The sequence below is a fragment of the Chlorocebus sabaeus genome, chromosome 14 (assembly GCF_047675955.1).
Source record: "Chlorocebus sabaeus isolate Y175 chromosome 14, mChlSab1.0.hap1, whole genome shotgun sequence".
NCBI lineage: Eukaryota > Metazoa > Chordata > Mammalia > Primates > Cercopithecidae > Chlorocebus > Chlorocebus sabaeus.
The window spans coordinates 68408156-68426713 of record NC_132917.1 but is presented as its reverse complement, the minus strand read 5'-3'; positions in this window follow the sequence as shown (position 1 = coordinate 68426713).

Below are 18558 nucleotides of genomic sequence, written 5' to 3'. Positions count from 1 at the left end.
GTAGATATTCAGTAGTGGGATTACTGGATCAAATGGTAGTTCCACTTTTTGTTCTTTAAGGAATCTCCACACTGTTTTCCATAACAGCTGTACTAGTTGACATTCCCACCAGCAGTGTAGAAGTGTTCCCTGTTCACCACATCCACGTCAGCATCCTCTGTTTGTGATTTCTGGATTATGGCCATTCTCGCAGGACTGAGATGGTATCATATTGTGGTTTTGATTTGCATTTCCCTGATCATTAGTGATGTTGAACATTTTTTCATATGTTTGTTGGCCATTTGTATAATCTCGTTTGAGAAATGTCTATTCATGTTCCTAGTCCACTTTTTGATGCGATTGTTTTTTTTTTCTTACTGATTTGTTTGACTTTGTTGTAGATTCTGGATATTAGTCTTTTGTCAGATGTATAGATTGTGAGGATTTTCTCCCACTCTGTGGGTTGTCTGTTTACTCTGCTGACTGTTCCTTTTGCTGTGCAAAAGCTCTTTAGTTTAATTAGGTCCCATCTATTTATCTTTGTTTTTATTGCATTTGCTTTTGGGTTCTTGGTCATGAAATCCTTGCCTAAGCCAGTGTCTAGAAGGGTTTTTACAATGTTATCTTCTAAAATTTTTATAGTTTCAGGTCTTAGTTTTAAGTCCTTAATCCATCTTCAGTTGATTTTTGTATAAGGTGAGAGATGAGGATCCAGTTATTCTCCTATATGTGACTAGTCAATTATCCCAGCACCATTTGGAAAAGGGTATCCTTTCCTCACTTTATGTTTTTGTTTGCTTTGTTGAGGATCAGATGGCTGTATTTGGATTTATTTCTGGGTTCTCTATTCTGTTCCATTGTGCCTATTTTTGTACCAGGACCATGCTATTTTGGTGACTATGGTCTTATAGTATAGTTTGAAATCAGGTAGTGTGATGCCTCCAGATTTGTTCTTTTTGCTTAGTCTTGCTTTAGCTCTGCGGCCTCTTTTATGGTTCCATATGAATTTTAGAATTGTTTTTTTCTAATTCTGTGAAGAATGATGGTGGTAGTTTGATGGAGATTGCATTGAATTTGTAGATTGGTTTTGGCAGTATGGTCGTTTTCACAATATTGATTCTACCCATCCCACATGAGCATGGGATGCGTTTCCATTGGTTCATGTCGCCCATGATTTCTTTCAGCAGTGTTTTGTAGTTTTCCTTGTAGAGGTCTTTCCACTCCTTGGTTAGGTATATTCCTAAGGTTTTTGTTTGTTTGCTTTTGCAGCTATTGTGAAAGGGATTGAGTTCTCAATTTGATTCTCTGCTTGGTCACTGTTGGTGTACAGAAGAGCTACTGATTTGTGTACATTAATCTTGTATCCAGAAACTGTGCTGAATTCTTTTATCAGTTCAAGGTGCTTTCTGGAGAACTCCTTAGGGTTTTCAAGGTAAACAATCGTATCATCAGGAAACAGTGACAGTCTGACTTCCTCTTTACCACTTTGGAAGCCCTTGATTTCTTTCTCTTGTCTGACTGCTCTGGCTAGGATTTCCAGTGCTATGTTGAAGAGGAGTGGTGAGAATGGACATCCTGTCTTGTTCCAGTTCTCAGAGGGAATGCTTTCACCTTCTCACCATTCAGTGTTATGTTGGCTGTGGGTTTGTCATAGATGACTTTTATTACATTAACATATGTTCCTTGTATGCCAATTTTGCTGAGAGTTTTAATAATAAAGGGATACTGGATTTTGTCTAATGGTTTTTCTGCATCTATTAAAATGATTATGTGATTTTTGTTTTTAATTCTGTTTAGGTGGTATATCACACTTATTGACTTGCATATGTTGAACCATCCATGCATCCCTGGTATGAAACCCACTTGATCATGGTGGATTACCTTTTTGTTATGTGTTGGGTTCAGTTAGTAAAATAATTTGTTAAGGATCTTAGCATCTATGTTCAGCAAGGATATCAGTCTGTAGTTTTCTTTTTTGGTTATGTCCTTTCCTGGTTTTGGTATTAGGGTGATGCTGGCTTCATAGAATGAATTAGGGAGGGTTTCTTCTTTCTCTATCTTGTGGAATAGTGTCAAAAGGATGGGTACCAATTCTTTGAATACCTGGTAGAATTCTGCTGTAAATCCATCTGGTCCTGGCCTTTTTTCATTGGTAATTTTAAAATTACCATTTCAATCTCACTGCTTGTTATTGGTCTGTTCAGGGTATCTAATTCTTCCTGATTTAAACTTGTATTTTCCCAGGAATGTATCCATCTTTTCTAGATTTTCTAGTTTATGTGTGTAAAGATGTTCATAGTAGCTTTGAGTGATCTTTTGTATTTCAGTGGTGTCATTTGTAGTATCTTCTGTTTCTGTTTCATTTCTTAGTGGCATTATTTGGATTTTCTGTCTTCTGTTCTTGGTTAATCTTGCCAATGGTCTACCACTTTTATTTATCTTTTCAAAGAACCAGCTTTTTGTTTCATTTATCTTTTGTATTTTTTTGTTTCAATTTCATTTAGTTCTGCTCTAATCTTGGTTATTTCCTTTCTTCTGCTGGGTTTGGGTTTGGTTTGTTGTTGTTTCTCTGGTTCCTTGAGTTGTGACCTTAGAATGGCAGTTTGTGATCTTGCAGTCTTTTTGATGTAGGCGTTTAGGGCTGTGAACTTTCCTGTTAGCACCACCTTTGCTGTATCCCAGAGGTTTTGATAGGTTGTGTCATTATTATCATTCAGCTTGAAGAATATTTAAATTTCCATCTTGATTTTGTTTTTGACCCAATGCTCATTCAGGAGCAGGTTATTTAATTTCAATGTATTTGCATAGTTTTGAACGTCCCTTTTGGAATTGATTTCCATTTTTATTCCACTGTGGTCTGAGACAGTGCTTGATATAATTTCAATTTTCTTAAACTTACTGAGGCTCATTTTATGGCCTATCATATGGTCTATCTTGGAAAAAGTTCCATGCGCTGTTGAATAGAATGTATATTCTGCAGTTGTTGGATGAAATATTCTGTATATATCTGTTAAGTTCATTTGTTCCAAGATATAGTTTAAATCCATTGTTTCTTTGTTGACTTTCTGTCTTGATGACCTGTCTAGTGCTGTCAGTGGAGTACTGAAATCCCCCACTGTTATTGTGTTGCTATCTATCTCATTTCTCTGCCTATTAGTAATCGTTTTATAAACTTGGGAGCTCCAGTGTTGGTGCATATATGTTTAGAACTGTGATATTTTCCCACTGGACAAGGCCTTTTACCATTATATAATGTCCCTCTTTGTCTCTTTTAACTGCTGTTGCCTTAAAGTTCGTTTTGTCTGATACAAGTATAGTTACCTCTGCTCACTTTTGGTGTCCATTTGTATGAAATGCCTTTTTCCACCCCTTTATTTTAAGTTTATGTGAATCCTTATGTGGGAGGTGAGTCTCCTGAAGGCAGCAGATAGTCGGTTGGTGAGTTCTTACCCATTCTGCAGTTCTGTATCTTTTAAGTGGAGCATTTAGGCCATTTACATTCAATGTTAGTATTGAAATGTGAGGTACCATTTCATTCATCACGCTCTTTGTTGCCTGTGTACTTTTGTTTTTTGTTTTTGCTTTTTAACTTGTATTTTTGTTTTATAGGTCCTGTGTGATTTATGCTTTAAAGAGGTTCTGTTATGATGTGTTTCCAGGATTCGTTTCAAGATTTAGAGCTCTTTTTAGCAGTTCTTGTAGTGGTGGCTTGGTAATGGCAAATTCTCTCAGCATTTGTTTGTCTAAAAAAGACTGCATCTTTTCTTCATATATAATGTTTAGTTTCACTGGATACAAAATTCTTGGCTGATAATTGTTTTGTTTGAGGAGGCTGAAGATAGGGCCCCAATCCCTTCTAGTTTGTAGGGTTTCTGCTAAGAAATCTGCTGTTAATCTGATAGGTTTTCCCTTATTGGTTTTCTGGTGCTTCTGTCTCACAGATCTTAAGATTCTTTCCTTTGTCTTAACTTTGGATAACCTGATGACAATGTGCCTAGGTGAAGGCGTTTTTGCAATGAATTTCCTGGGTGTTCTTTGTGCATATTGTATTTGGATGTCTAGGACTCTAGCAAGGCCAGGGAAATTTTCCTCAATCATTCCCCCAAATATGTTTTCTAAGCTTTTAGAATTCTCTTCTTCCTCAGGAACATCGATTATTGTTAGGTTTGGCCATTTAATATAATCCCAGACTTCTTGGAGGCTTTGTTCATATTTTCTTATTCTTTTTTCTTTGTCTTTGTTGGGTTTGGTTAATTCAAGAATCTTGTCTTTGAGCTCTGAATTTCTTTCTTCTATTTGTTCAGTTCTATTGCTGAGACTTTCCAGAGCATTTTGCATTTTTAAAAGTGTGTGTAAAGTTTCCTAAACTTGTTATTGTTTTTTCTTTAAGCTATCTACTTCCTTGAATGTTTCTCCCTTCACTTCTTTTATCATTTTTTGGATTTCCTTACATTGGGCTTCGCCTTTCTCTGGTCCCTCCCTGGTTAGCTTAATAACTAACCTCCTAAATTATTTTTCAGGTAAATCTTGGTTCGGATCCATTGTGGTGAACTAGTGTGATTTTTTGGGGGATGTTGAAGAGCCTTGCTTTGTCATATTACCAGGGTTGGTTTTCTGGTTCTTTCTCATTTGGGTAGGGGGTTTGTCAGAGGGGAGGTATAGGGCTGAAGGCTGTTGTTCAGATTCTTTTGTCCTTCGGGCTGTCCCTTTGATGTAGTACTCTCCCCCTTTTCCTATGGATGTAGCTTCGGGTGAGTCAAACTGCAGTGATTGTTGTCTGTCTTCTGAGTCTAGCCACCCAGCGAGTCTACCCAGCTCTGGGCTGGTACTGGGGGTTGTGTGCACAGAGTCCTTGATGTGAACCGTCTATGGATCTCTCAGCCATAGATACCAGCACCCCAGCACCTGTTCTGGTGTAGGTGGGAGAGGATACAATGGACTCTATGAGGGTTCTTACCTTTGGTGGTTTAATGTTCTGATTTTTGGCTGGTTGGCCTCCTGCCAGTAGGTGGTGCTTTGCAGAGAGCATCAGTTGTGTTATTATGGGGAGGAACCAGTGGTGGGCAGGGCCCTAGAACTCCCAGGATTATATGCCGTTTGTCTTCCCTTACCAGAGTGGGTAGGGAAGGACCATCAGGTAGGGGCGTGGCTAGGAGTGTCTGAGCTCAGACTCTCCTTGGGCAGGTCTTGCTGCAGCTGCTGTGTGGGTTGGGGATGAGATTCTCAGGTCACTGGAGTTGTGTACCTAGGATTATGGCTGCCTCTGCTGAGTCATGCAGGTTGTCAGGGAAGTTGGGGAAACAAGCAGGCACAGGCCTCACCCAACTCCCATACAAACCGAAGGGCCAGTCTCACTTCCACCGCCCTTGAAAACCTGCCCTGGGCTATCTACCTCCTAGCTGTGAAAGAAAAGGGCTTGGTTCTTCCCCAGCCTGTGGAATCTGCACACCGGATTTGCGCTCGCTCTCCCCTGCATTCTGCCCAGGAGGCTTCTCACCCCATTCAAATTGTTACAAAGGTCAGCTATAGATTTGCTTCTCCCTGTGCAGTTTTACCCACTGCTCCTCTCCCATTGGATCCCTGTGGTGCCAGGCAGGAGTGGCCTGCTAGGGGACCCAGTGAGCTCTCAGGGCCTTTCTGCTGCTTCCTCTACTCCTGTTTTTCACTTGGCTCTCCAAAATTGACTCAGCTCCAGGTAAAGTTGGAAACTTCTCCCGCAAACAGACCTTCAGCTTCTCCAGTGGGGGTATATGTTAGGGAGAGAAGGGTCTCCCTTTCCCACTTCCACAGTTGGGGCACTCACAATTTTTTGGCAGGGGGTCTCCTGGGTCTTACAAGAGCAGTCCGCTTCCTTCAGAGGGTCTGTGGGTCCTCTCAGGACTGCTGGTGTGTTCTTGCAGTTGATCTGGAGCTAAAATTCACACTGTGAATCGCTGCCTGCTGCTCTTCCCTGGGGCTGCGGTCTAGTCCTGCCTCCCATCCACCGTGATCTCCCTGGATTTTGATTATAAAATATATGATCAAGTTTATATTTGTGTCATTTAAAAAACCCACAATGCTTCTTTCAAGCATGGGGCTGTGAGTAAATTGTATTACTTTTTAGTAATTCTTTGTTCATACTTGTCTGCAGGTAGAGTATACTTTTCTAACCCCTCTAGCCTCGCTCCTCAGCCAACTTTGGGATTAATCATACGATTCACTTTAGCCAAGCAAAAGAGTGAACATCCTCTACGTGACCACTTGCATGGCTTGGCTTGACCATCTGAATTCCCTCCTTCCGCTTGAGAACAACATGTCTCAGAACGGCTGCTTCTTCAGTCTTGGTCCGTTCAACACTTTCCTGGGACTTCTGGACAATTAAATGCAACAAGAAAAAGAAATTAAGTTCAAGTATTGAAAATGAATAAGCAAAATGGCATTGTTTGCAGAAAATATTATCTAACTAGAAAGCATCTCAGAGGCAGAAAATGAACAAAAAAAATTGGATTTAAATTCAACAGTTGACAAATTGGACTTAATATACTTCTACAGAATACTCCCCACGTCAACCACAGAACATGCATTCTTCTTATCAGCACACAAGACATACTCTAAGATTAACCACAGCCATAAAGTTAGCTTTATGGTTAAAGCTAACTATTTAGCTTTAGCTATATGCTCAGCCATAAAGCAAGTTTCAATAAATTCAAAAAAATTGAAGTCATACCAACCAGATTCTCAGACCACCTTGGAATAAATATAGAAATCAATGATAAGATCTCTCAAAACCACACAAATACATGGAAATTAAACAACTTGCTCCTACAAGACTTTCAGATAAACAATGAAATTAAAGAAAATGTCAAAAAATTCTTTGAAATAAATGAAAATAGAAATATAAGATACCAAAATATCTAGAATGCAGCAAAAGCAGTGTTAAAAGGGAATTTTATAGAGCTAAATGCTTACATCAAAAAGTTAGAAAGATCTCAAATTAATGATCTAACATCACACCTAGAGGAACTAGAAAAACAAGAACAGACTAACCCTAAAGCTAGCAGAAGAAAAGAAATAATTAAAATTAAACCAGAACTGGCCAGGTGCAGTGGCTCATGCCTGTAATCCCAGCACTTTGGGAAGCCGAGGTGGATGGATCACAAGGTCAGGAGTTTGAGACCAGCCTGGCCAAGATAGTGAAACCCAGTCTCTACTAAAAAATAGCCGGGTGCGGTGGTGGGTGCCTGTAATCCCAGCTACTTGGGAGGCTGAGGCAGGAGAATCACTTGAACCTGGGAGGCGGAGTCTGCAGTGAGCCGAGATCACACCACTGCACTCTAGCCTGGGTGACAGAGCAAGACTCTGTCTCAAAAAAAAATTACTTTTTAAAATAAATAAAATAAAATAAAACCAGAACTGAATGAAATTGAGACCCAAAAATCCACACAAAGGATCAATGTGACCAAAAGTTGGTTCTTTCAAACGATAAACAAGATCAATGGCTAGCTAGATTTAAAAAGGAGAGGAGGAAAAAAGAGAGAAGATGCAAATGAGCACAATCAGAAATAAGGGTGACATTTCAGCCAATCCCACAGAAATACAAAAGATTCTTGGAATCTATTATGAGCACCTCTACACACACAAACTAGAAAATCTAGAGGGAATGAAAAAATTCTTAGAAACATACAACCTCCCAAGATTGAATCAGGAAGAAATTGAAACCCTGAATAGACCAATACTGAGTACTGTGCTTGAGTAAATTTTTAAAAAGTGCTAACCAAGGAAAGCCCTGGACCAGATAGATTCACAACTGAATTCTACCAGAAATACAAAAAAGAGCTGGTACCAATTCTACTGAAACTATTCCAAAAAATTGAGTTGAAGTGATGTCTTCCTAGCTTATTTTATAAAGCTACTGTCACTCTGAAACCAAAATCTGAAAAAAACACAATGAAAAAAGAAAACTACAGGCTAATATCCTTGATGAACATAGATGCAAAAAATCTTCAACAAAACTGAACAAAATGTGCTGCATATTGAATCCAGCAGCACATCAAAAAGTTAATTCACTATGATCAAGCAGGCTTTACTCCTGGGATGCAAGGTTGGTTTAATATATGAAAATTAATAAATGTGATTCACCACATAAACAAAATTAAAAACTGGCTGGGCACGGTGGCTCACACCTGTAATCCCAGCACTTTGGGAAGCCGAGGCAGGCAGATCATGAAGTCAGGAGATCAAGACCATCCTGGCTAACACAGTGAAAGGCCGTCTCTACTAAAAATACAAAAACATTAGCCGGGCATGGTGGCAGGCGCCTGTAGTCCCAGCTACTTGGGTAGTTGAAGCAGAAGAATGGCATGAACCCGGGAGGTGGAGCTTGCAGTGAGACAAGATCATGCCACTGCAGACAGCGAGACTTCGACTCAAAAAGAAAATTAAAAACAAAAACCCTATGATTATCTCAATAGATGCAGGAAAAGTTTTTTATAAAATCCAACATCCCTTCATAATAAGAATGCTCAACAGACTAGGCATCAAGGGAACATATCTCAAAATAATTAGAGCCATCTACGATAAACCCACCGCCAACATCATACTGGATGGGCAAAAGCTGAATGTATTCCCCTTAAGAACAGGAACAAGACAAGGATGCCCTCTCTCACCACTCCTATTCAACATAGTAATAGAAGTACTAGCCAGAGTAATAAGAGAAAGAAATAAAAAGCATCCAAATAGAAAAAGAAGTCAAAATATGTCTCTTTGCTGATGATATGATTCTATACCTAAAAAACTCTAAAGATTCCACTAAAAAGTTCCTAGAATTGATAAATGACTTCAGTAAAGTTTCAGGCTACAAAATCAATTTCAACAATCCTTAGCATTTTAGACAACAATAATGTTCAAACTGAGAGCCAAAAAAAGAATACCATCTCATTTACAATAGTCACACAAAAACAAAATACCTAGAAATACATCTAACCAAGGAGATAAAATATATCTACAAGGAGGAATACAAAACACTGCTGAAAGAAATCACAGATGACACTATCAAAAGGAAAGACATTCCATGCTTATGGATTGAAAAAATATCGTTAAAATGGTCCAACTGCACAAAGCAATCTATAGAGTCAACACTATTCCTATCAAACTGCCTATGTTATTTTTCACAGAATTAGAAAAAACTATCTAAAATTCATATGGAACCAAAAAAGAGCCTCAATAGCCAAGATAATCCTAAGCAAAAAGAACAAAGCTGAAGGCATCACATTACCCAACTTCAAAGTATATAAGGCTATAGAAACCAAAACAGCATGGTACTGGTATAAAACAGTCACATAAACTACCAAAATATCTGGAATGCAACAAAAACAAAAACAGTGTTAAGAGAGAAGTTTACAGTGATAAATGCTTACATCAAGAAATTAGAAAGATCTCAAATTTGGAATACAGAACCCAGTCAAAAAGCTGCATACCTACAGCCATCTAATCTTTGACAAAGCTGACGAAAATAAACAATGGGAAAATGACTTCCCATTCAACAAATAGTGCTGGGATACCTGGCTAGCCATATGCAGAAGAATGAAACTGGACACTTACCTTTCACCATATACAAAAATAAACTGAAGATGGATTAATGATTTAAGTGTAAGACCACAAACTCTAAAAATTCTGGAAGAAAACCTACGAAATACCATTCTGAACATGGGCCTTGAGAAGGAATTTATGACTAAGTCCTCAAAAGCAGCTGCAACAAAACCAAAAATTGACAGTTAAACTAAAGAGCTTCTGTAAAGCAAAAGAAACTATCAACAGTGCAAGTAGACCACCTACATAATGGGAGAAAATATTTGCAAACTATGCTTCTGACAAAGGTGGAATATCCAGAATCTATAAAGAATTTTAACAATTCAACAAGCAAAAAACAAATAAAATAACCCCATTTAAAAATGTGCAAAAGACATGAACAATCACTTCTCAAAAGAAGACACACAAGTGGCCAATAAATATATTTTAAAATGCTCATCATTACTCATCATCTGACAAATGCAAATTGAAGCAACAACAAGATACCATCTCACACCAGTCAGAATGCCTATTATTAAAAAGTCAAAAAACAACAGACGCTGGTGAGGCTGGGGCTAATGTCTCTATTATTGTTATAAATCAACAGCACCAGCACTGGCCTAAGCAAAAGGCATCCATTGGTATTGTTGGAGCAGGAGCTCGACAGCTTCCGTTGCCTCGGAAGTTTTTCAAAGTTCTTTGATTTTACCACATCAAGGGCTGGATTGTCAGGAAGGGACAATTTGGCCCATCATTACACCTCTTCCTCTCAGTTTATGGGGTAGAGACTTATTGCAACAATGGGATGCTGAAATATCTGTTCCTACAGATCAATATAATAGTAGATAAATGATGAAAAATATGGGATATCACCCAGGGAAAGAACTAGAAAAAGATTAAAATGGTCAATCAGAACCTTTAGAATTAAAAGGGCAAACAGATCGGACCGAATAAGAGTGCCATTTTTAGGAGCGGCCATTGTTGAGCCTCTGTCTCCCATTCCCCTTGTTTGATGAACTGCCAAACTCGCTTGGATGGAGCAATGGCCACTGAAACAGGAAAAACTGGAGGCTTTAAAAGAACTGGTTCAGTAACAATTGCAAAAGGGACATATAGAGCCTACTTTCTCTACTTGGAATTCTCCTGTATTTTTCATTAAGAAAAAATCAAGGAAATGGAGAATGTTAACAGATTTAAAGTCTGTTAATGCTGTGATTCAACTCATGGGCATGCTACAACTAGGGCTGTCGTCCCCAACAATGATCCCAAAGTACTGGCTTCTCATAGTGATAGATGTAAAGGATTGCTTTTTTACCGTTCCTTTAACTGCCCAAAATTATGAAAAATTTGCTTTTACTGTTCCCGCCATAAATAAACCTTAAATGATTTCCAAAAATTATTAAGAGACATTAATTAGATTCGTCCAACTTTAGACATTCCTACCTATGCTATGTCTCACCTCTTTTAAAGGAAAAGTCTCATTTGCAGGACCTCAACAGCAGGTTTTTCAAGCTGACTTTACTTCTGCTCAAAGGGCTGAACTTATGGCTGTGATAATGGTGTTAAAAACTTTTAAACAGTCAGTAAACATTATTTCTGATTCAGCCTATGTAGTGCAAGTCATGCAAAATATTGAATGTGCCTTAATTCGAAATGTGACTGATGAACAACTTAATCTTTTATCTCATTCTTTATAGCAAGCAGTACAATGAAGGCATTCACCTTTCTATATCACTCATATGGGAGTACATACTAACCTCCCTGGCCCTTTAACTAAACTTAATCAAAGGGCAGATGCATTGGTGTCTGTGGTCTTTGCTGATGCACAAACATTTCATTCTTTAACCCATCTTAATGCCACAGGCCTTAGAAAAAGATATGGTCTGTCATAGAAACAAGCTAAAGAAATTGTGCAACACTGTTCTGCCTGACAAGTCGTGCATCTGCCACATCAAGGAACAGGAGTTAGCCCTAGAGGTTTATCTCCAAATTCCATCTGGCAGATGGAGGTAACACATATTCCTGCTTTTGGAAAATTGTCCTTTGTTCATGTTTCAGTAGATACCTATTCACATTTTATCTGGGCCACATGTCAAACAGGGGAGGCTACAGCTCATGTTAAAAGACATCTTTTATTTGCTTTTCAGTTATGGGAATCCCAGAAAAAATCAAAACTGATAACAGCCCAGGATACTGTAGTAAAGCCATGGCAACATTTTTTCAACAGTGGAATATTACCCATACTACAGGTGTTCCATATAACTCGCAAGGACAGGCAATAGTGGAAAGAGCTAATCATACTTTAAAAACTCAAATACAAAAGCAAAAGGGAGGGGACTAGTAATATAAGACACTGCATATACAATTGCATTTAGCTTTATTAACATTAAATTTTTTAAATTTACAAAAAGATCAGCCCATGACTGCAGCTGAAAAACACCTGACAGGACAAAAGGAAAATAAAAAGACTGGACAAGATATATGGTGAGGGATGCACATACAAAGAGCTGGGGAAAAGGACAGATAATTTTATGGGGAAGAGGATTTGCTTATGTCTCTCCAGGTGACAATCAGGTGACTGTGTGGGTGCCCACCAAACATCTGAAGATCTATCATAAACCACAGCATCTAGTGGACCCACTTGTACACTGCAAATTGAAGGTTTGAGGATTGCTTTTAAGCTTGAATTTGCTTTCTCTGTGCCTTCTGTTAGAAGGCGCCTGCTTCTCATTATCAATGGTAAGTTTTACACTGCGGTAATCAACCAAAGAGGCAGAAGCTGAGTTACAAATGCTTCACCAATGGCATGCCTCCCGGCTACAGCCACAAAAGTTTTTGCTTCTGTTTCAGTAGATTTACTAACATGGGGGTGAGGGTATGCTTGTGTTTTTGCAGGAGATGAACCAAACCATGTGGGTACCCTCAAGATGTATATGACCATGGAACAGGAGACTGGAAGGACCCGTGGATCCCAACCATGGACTGGGTTCCCCCAGTACGAGCTATGCTGAGAAACTGCTGGAGCACCAGGGTTCTACCTACAGGTGCTTAACGGACCAATGCTTTCTGACTGAACTCCTCTTTACCCTGAATACAAGAGACCCTAACAGGTAGGCAGGAGTATCATCGCTCCTATTCAGCATGAAGAAGTTACAGAAGACGGACCTTCATCCTTCTGCAGCCCCTAGGATTAAGGGTCCTTTTGTAAAAGGGCAAGGGGAGATATGTGGGAAGCATTCAAACCAGAGCAACTTCATTTTGAATAAGGCTTAAGAAAATTGAAGCTGAATCACCAACCAGCAATTAAGGGTTACACAGCCTGCAATTGCTTTGCTCAATTAATTTTAAAAAGAGGCCACCTTATGCTAGTAATAATGATAGCTGTGGCGATTTTACAAAAAAGAGAAAGGGGCATGTTGGGAGAAAAGTTGAGTGTTGGGAGAGAAGCTGAGGCAGGGCTGGCATGTCTGCTAGACTTGCTGGCTCCTTGCTTCTAGCACTCCCATTATCTCAAGCAGCCATGTTTCTCATTCACGTGATACACCATTTCCTTTCAACCCACACATCCTCACCACCTGTTTCTTTGTTTGAGCAGCAATAAATAGCGTGGGCTCCCAGAACTTGGGGCCTTCACAGCCTCTACACTAGCGATGGCCCCCTGGTTCCCACTTTCTCTCTCAAACTGTCTTTTTCTCGTTCCTTTGAACGAGACTTCATCGCCCCCATGATCTGGTGTTGGGTCTGATCACCCCAACACATTGGAATCAGACAAATGTAGGTCCACATTCTATGCTGTCATTTAGTACTTTTAACTTCCACTGCAGGAAGGGGAGCATCACTTTACTTTCATTACAGGTACTTGAGAAAGTAAGTGGATGCATATTAGAGGTATTTGGAATCACCTAGAGAAACCCACTAGAAACAAATATTCACCTTAACAAGTCTGGATGCCATAAAACATTTTAGAACCAGGAGTTTCAAACCTACATGTCTGCCTAGAAGGCAATGTAAATAGGTTAAGCAGTAAGAGATAACTAGACTTGAGGTTTATCAAATGCCTCAGGTCTTCTGGTGAGGGTAGAAGTATTTAGTGTTGTAGTGTTGGTGTTTATGGTGACTAAAGCATCTTCTACCATTGGAAGTGGCAAATTGGACACAGTCATGATGTATGACTTTTCATTTAGATCAAATAACCATTCTTTTAAGTTAATTAAACTCTGCTTTAATTTAAAGTTTTTTGATGTGTGCAAAAAATAAAACAATAGCTATTAATGTATTGGCTCCATTTATAAAAGAAAAATTCTTTATAAACATTTTATATTGGTGTCCTCAAATGAGTCCAACTGAAATTCAGTTGAGCTGATTCCAACAAAGGTTTAATCTTTTTTTTTCAACATTCAGAATTACAGTAAAGTTTTTGGAAGTTTATTCTTGCAAAGGAAAACATTTGACATTATTGTAAATGCTATTATAAATCCAAGTAATAAGTTAAACACTGAAAATAGAAGTACTTGTTGTGTGTGTCCATCTAAATTTTAATGAAGCTTAGTATTATGGTAAAAACAATGTTCTTATTAAGAAATTTATGGAGCAGAAACATACAAAATTAGGTTTTTACACACAAATTCATAATTATAATCAAACTTGCAATATTCTACAAAACGAATAGAAGCCATAGTTGGCACCATTTATAAATATTACATGTATACACAGAATAACATAAGTACAACATCTTTACATTGATAGTATCATTCAGTTAAAAAAAACTCTTTAGGTTGGCATCAGGTACTTTTTCTCTTTGCTTTCTGTTATTAATCAGATTTTAGAAATATTTGTGCCTTTGAAAAACTACTTCATAAATCAGTTTGTCACAGAAATGTATTAGAATTTTTAATACTTCCTCTAAATTTTGATTGCATTTTGAGCATAAATAATATGAAGTCTAATTATTCAATGACTATTACACGAAAACGATTTAAATTTTGAAACTTTTTGCAACATGGAACAAGTCCCAAGAAGGGGAATTTGGTAATATATAATGAAATTACATTTTCCCCTTGATCTAGCAATCCCACATCTAGAAATTTACCCTGAAGGCATGCTTTCATAATTATGAAATAATACATGTATGAGGTTACTTTTGTGGAATTATTTTTAATAAAAACTAGAAGCATCTGACATATCCACCAATAAAGGACTTATTGAGTAAATTATCAAAAAAAATTTTTGAAACCTTTAGAAAATTCGAATTATTGAAAACAAATCTCCTAAACAGAAATGTTGACATTTATTTCTTTCAAAGCTGGAGAAATGGAAAAATTAAATGAGAGCTTTAACTCTGATAGTGCTTTGGAATATTTCTACATGTGAGAAGAATCTTTTTATTTTTTTAACTGTGGAAAAAAAAAACATAAAATAAAATTTACCATCTTAACAATGTTTAAGTGTACAGCCTCAGTAATGTTAAGTATATTCAAATTGTTTTGCATCTAATCTCCAGATCTTTTTCAGCCTGCAAAATTGAAATTCCATACTCATTAAACAACTCCCCGTTTTCCTACTAGCCTTATCCTGTGAAACCGCTATTCTTTTTTAATTTGGCTACCTTAGCTACCTTATATAAGTAGAATCATGCAATTGCTTTGTGACGGGCTTATTGTACATAACATGATGTCTTCAAGGGTTATTTATGTTGCAGCATGTGTAAGAATTCCTTTTGTTCTGAGGCCGAATAATATTCCATCAAATGTATATGACACGTTGTTTATACAATCATCTGTCAATTAACATGAGCTGCTTCCACTTCTTGACTATAATGAATAGTGACACTATAAACAGGAGTGTACAAATACCTCTTTGAGATCCTGCTTTCAATACTTTTGGAAATATGCCCAGAAGTGGTATTGTTGAATCATACAATAATTCCATTTTTAATTTTTTGAGAAGCTTTTTTTTATAACATAGTGTTTTCCATAGCAGTTGCACCATTTTACTTTCCTATCAACAGTGCACAGGGGTTCCAATTTTTCCACATCCTCATCAACGCTTATTATTTTCTGTTTTATTTGGTTTTGATAGTAGCCATCCTAATAGATATGAGGTTTTGATTTGCATTTCCCTAATGAGTAGTGATTCTGAGCATCTTTTCATATGCTTGTTGATCATTTGTATATCTTCTTTAGTAAAATGTTTATTCAAGTCGGTTGCCCGCTTTTGAATGGTTATTTGTATTTTTGTTGTTGAGTTGTAGGCATTCTTTATATATTCTGAATATTAAACCCTTATTAGATATAAGATTTGCAAATATTTTCTACCATTCTGTAGGTTGCTTTTGTGTTCTGTTGATTACATCCTTTTGTGCACAGATTTTTTATTTTGATGCAGTACAATTTGTCTGTTTTTACTTTTGTGGCTTGTGCTTTCATGTCATATTCAAGAAATTATTCCCAAATCTAATGGCATGAAATTTTGTCCTTATGTTTTCTCCTAAGAGTTTTACAGTTGCAGGTTTTGTGTTTAGGTTCTTTAAATCATTTTAAGTGAATTTTTGAATATGGTATGAAGTAGGCATCCAACTTCATTACTTTGCATTTTTCCAGCACTATTTGTTGAAAAAACTATTCTTTCTCCATTGAATTGTCTTGACACTGTTGTTGAAAATTATATGACCATATATACAATAATTTATTTCTGAGCTCTCTAGTCTATTACATTGGTCTGTACGTCTGTGTTATGCCATTTCCACACTATTTGGATTACTGTAGCTTCGTAATAAGTTTTGAAATCAGAAAGTGTGAAACTTCCAGCCTTGATCTTTTTCAAGATTGTTTTGGCCATCTGAGATGCTTTGAGAATTGAAATATATGAATTTTAGGATGGATTTTTCTATTTCTGCAAAAAATATAATTGATATTTTGACAAGGATTGCATTAAATTTGTAGATCCCTTTGGGAATGTTGGCATCTTGATGATATTAAGTCTTTCAATCCATGAACACAGAATATTTTCCCATTTATTTTTGTCCTCTTTAATTTTTCTCAGCATTTATTTTTTCTCTTTAATTTTTCTCAGTGTTTACTTCTTTAAGTTTATTCTTAAATATTTTATTCTTTTTTATGCTGTTGTAAATGGAATTGTTTTCTTAATTTTGTTTTCAGATTGTGTATTGTTACTGTATAGAAATATAACTGATTTTTGTGTGTTGATTTTATATCCTACAACTTTGCCGAACTTACTCATTAGTTCTAATAGTTTTTGTGGCATCTTTAGGGTTTTCTACATGTAAGATCATATTGACTGTACACATAGATAATTTTACTTCTTCTTCCTTTCCAATTTTGACGCTTTTTAAAAAACTTGCCTGATTACTCCAGTTAGGACTTCCAGTACTATGTTACAGAAGTACTAAAAACAAGTGTTTTTATTTTGTTCCTGTTCTTAGAGGAAAAGTTTTTGGTCTTTCACCACTGAGTATGATGTTAGCTGTGTGGTTTTCACTTATGACCATTATATGTTGAAGTAGTTTTCTTCTGTTCCTATTTTGTTGAGTGTTTTGTTCATTAAAGGGTGTTGAATTTTGTCAAATGCTTTTTCTGCATCCGTCTTCATCAGGGATCCTAGCCTGTAGTTTTCTTTTCTTGTACTGTCTTTGTCTGGCTTTGGTATCAAAATGAGTTTGGAAGTGGCCCCTCCTCTTCAACGTATTGGAAGAGGTTGAGGAGGATTGGTGTCAATTCTTCTTTAAATGTTTGGTAGAATTCGCCAGTGAAGGCATCTGGTCCTGGGATTTTCTTTGTTGGTAGGTTTTTTATTACTGACTCAATCTCCTTTACTAGTTATGAGTCGGTTCACAATTTCTGTTTCTTCATGATTCAGTCTTGGTAGGCTGTGTGCTTCTAGGAACTTATTCATTTATTCTGGTTACAAAATTTGTTAATGTACAAGTGTTTATAGTATTATCTTATAATCCTTATTGTTGTAAAATTGGCTGTAATGGCCCCTGTTTTATTTTTTATTTTAGTTGGGTCTTCTCTCGTTTTTTCTTAGTTAAGCGAAGTTTTGTCCTTCACTATTAATTTCTAATTTCATTCCATTGTAATTGGAAAAGATACTTTGTATGATTTAAATTTTCTTAAATTTGTTACGACTTATTTTGTGGACTAATATATGGTCTGTTGTGGAGAATGCGCACCTGAGAAAAATGTGTATCTTATTCTTGTGGGTTGATGGTCTGTATATGTCTGTTAGTACCCATAGTTCTATAGTGTTGTTCATGTCCTTTAGTTTGCTTATTGATCTTTTATAAGCTGTTCTCTCCATTATCGAAATTGAGATATTGAAGTTTCCTACTATTATTGTAGATCTGTCTATTTCTCCTTTCAATTCTTTCAGTGTTTGTTTTGTATATTTAGGAGCTCTGATGTTGGTGCATATATATTTATAATTGTTATATCCTCTTGGATATCTTTTTATCATTAACAATGTTCTTTTTCTCTCTTGTAACAGTCTTTGACTTAAAGTCTACTCTGTGTGATATTAGTAGTATGCTATTCCATCACTCTTGGTTACAATTTGCAAGGAATATATTTTTCCATGTGTTTAATTTCAACCTATGCATGTCCTTAAATCTAAAGTGAGTCTTTTTTGTCTCTAAAGTGAGACAGCATATAGTAGAATCATGGTTTGTTATTCATTCAGCCAATCTATGTATTTTGATTGGAGAGTTTAACGACTTACATTTAATATAATTATGGATAGGGAAGAATTTACTATTGCTATTTTGTTCATTGTTTTCTGTATGTCTTATAGCTTTTTGGTTCCTCAGAAAAGAATTTTCTGATGGAGTTCCTACTTATAATTAGATAATTGTATACCCTGTGCTGGAATGAAATGAAATTGAATAGGCCTATGATTTTTATAACATCTGAAACTCTGCTAAAAGACTCCAAAAGCGTATACAGACAACTAATATTTGATGTGTCTGTCATGTAAAAACATTTCTTTAAAAAAAAAAAAAAAGAAAAGATATTCTGA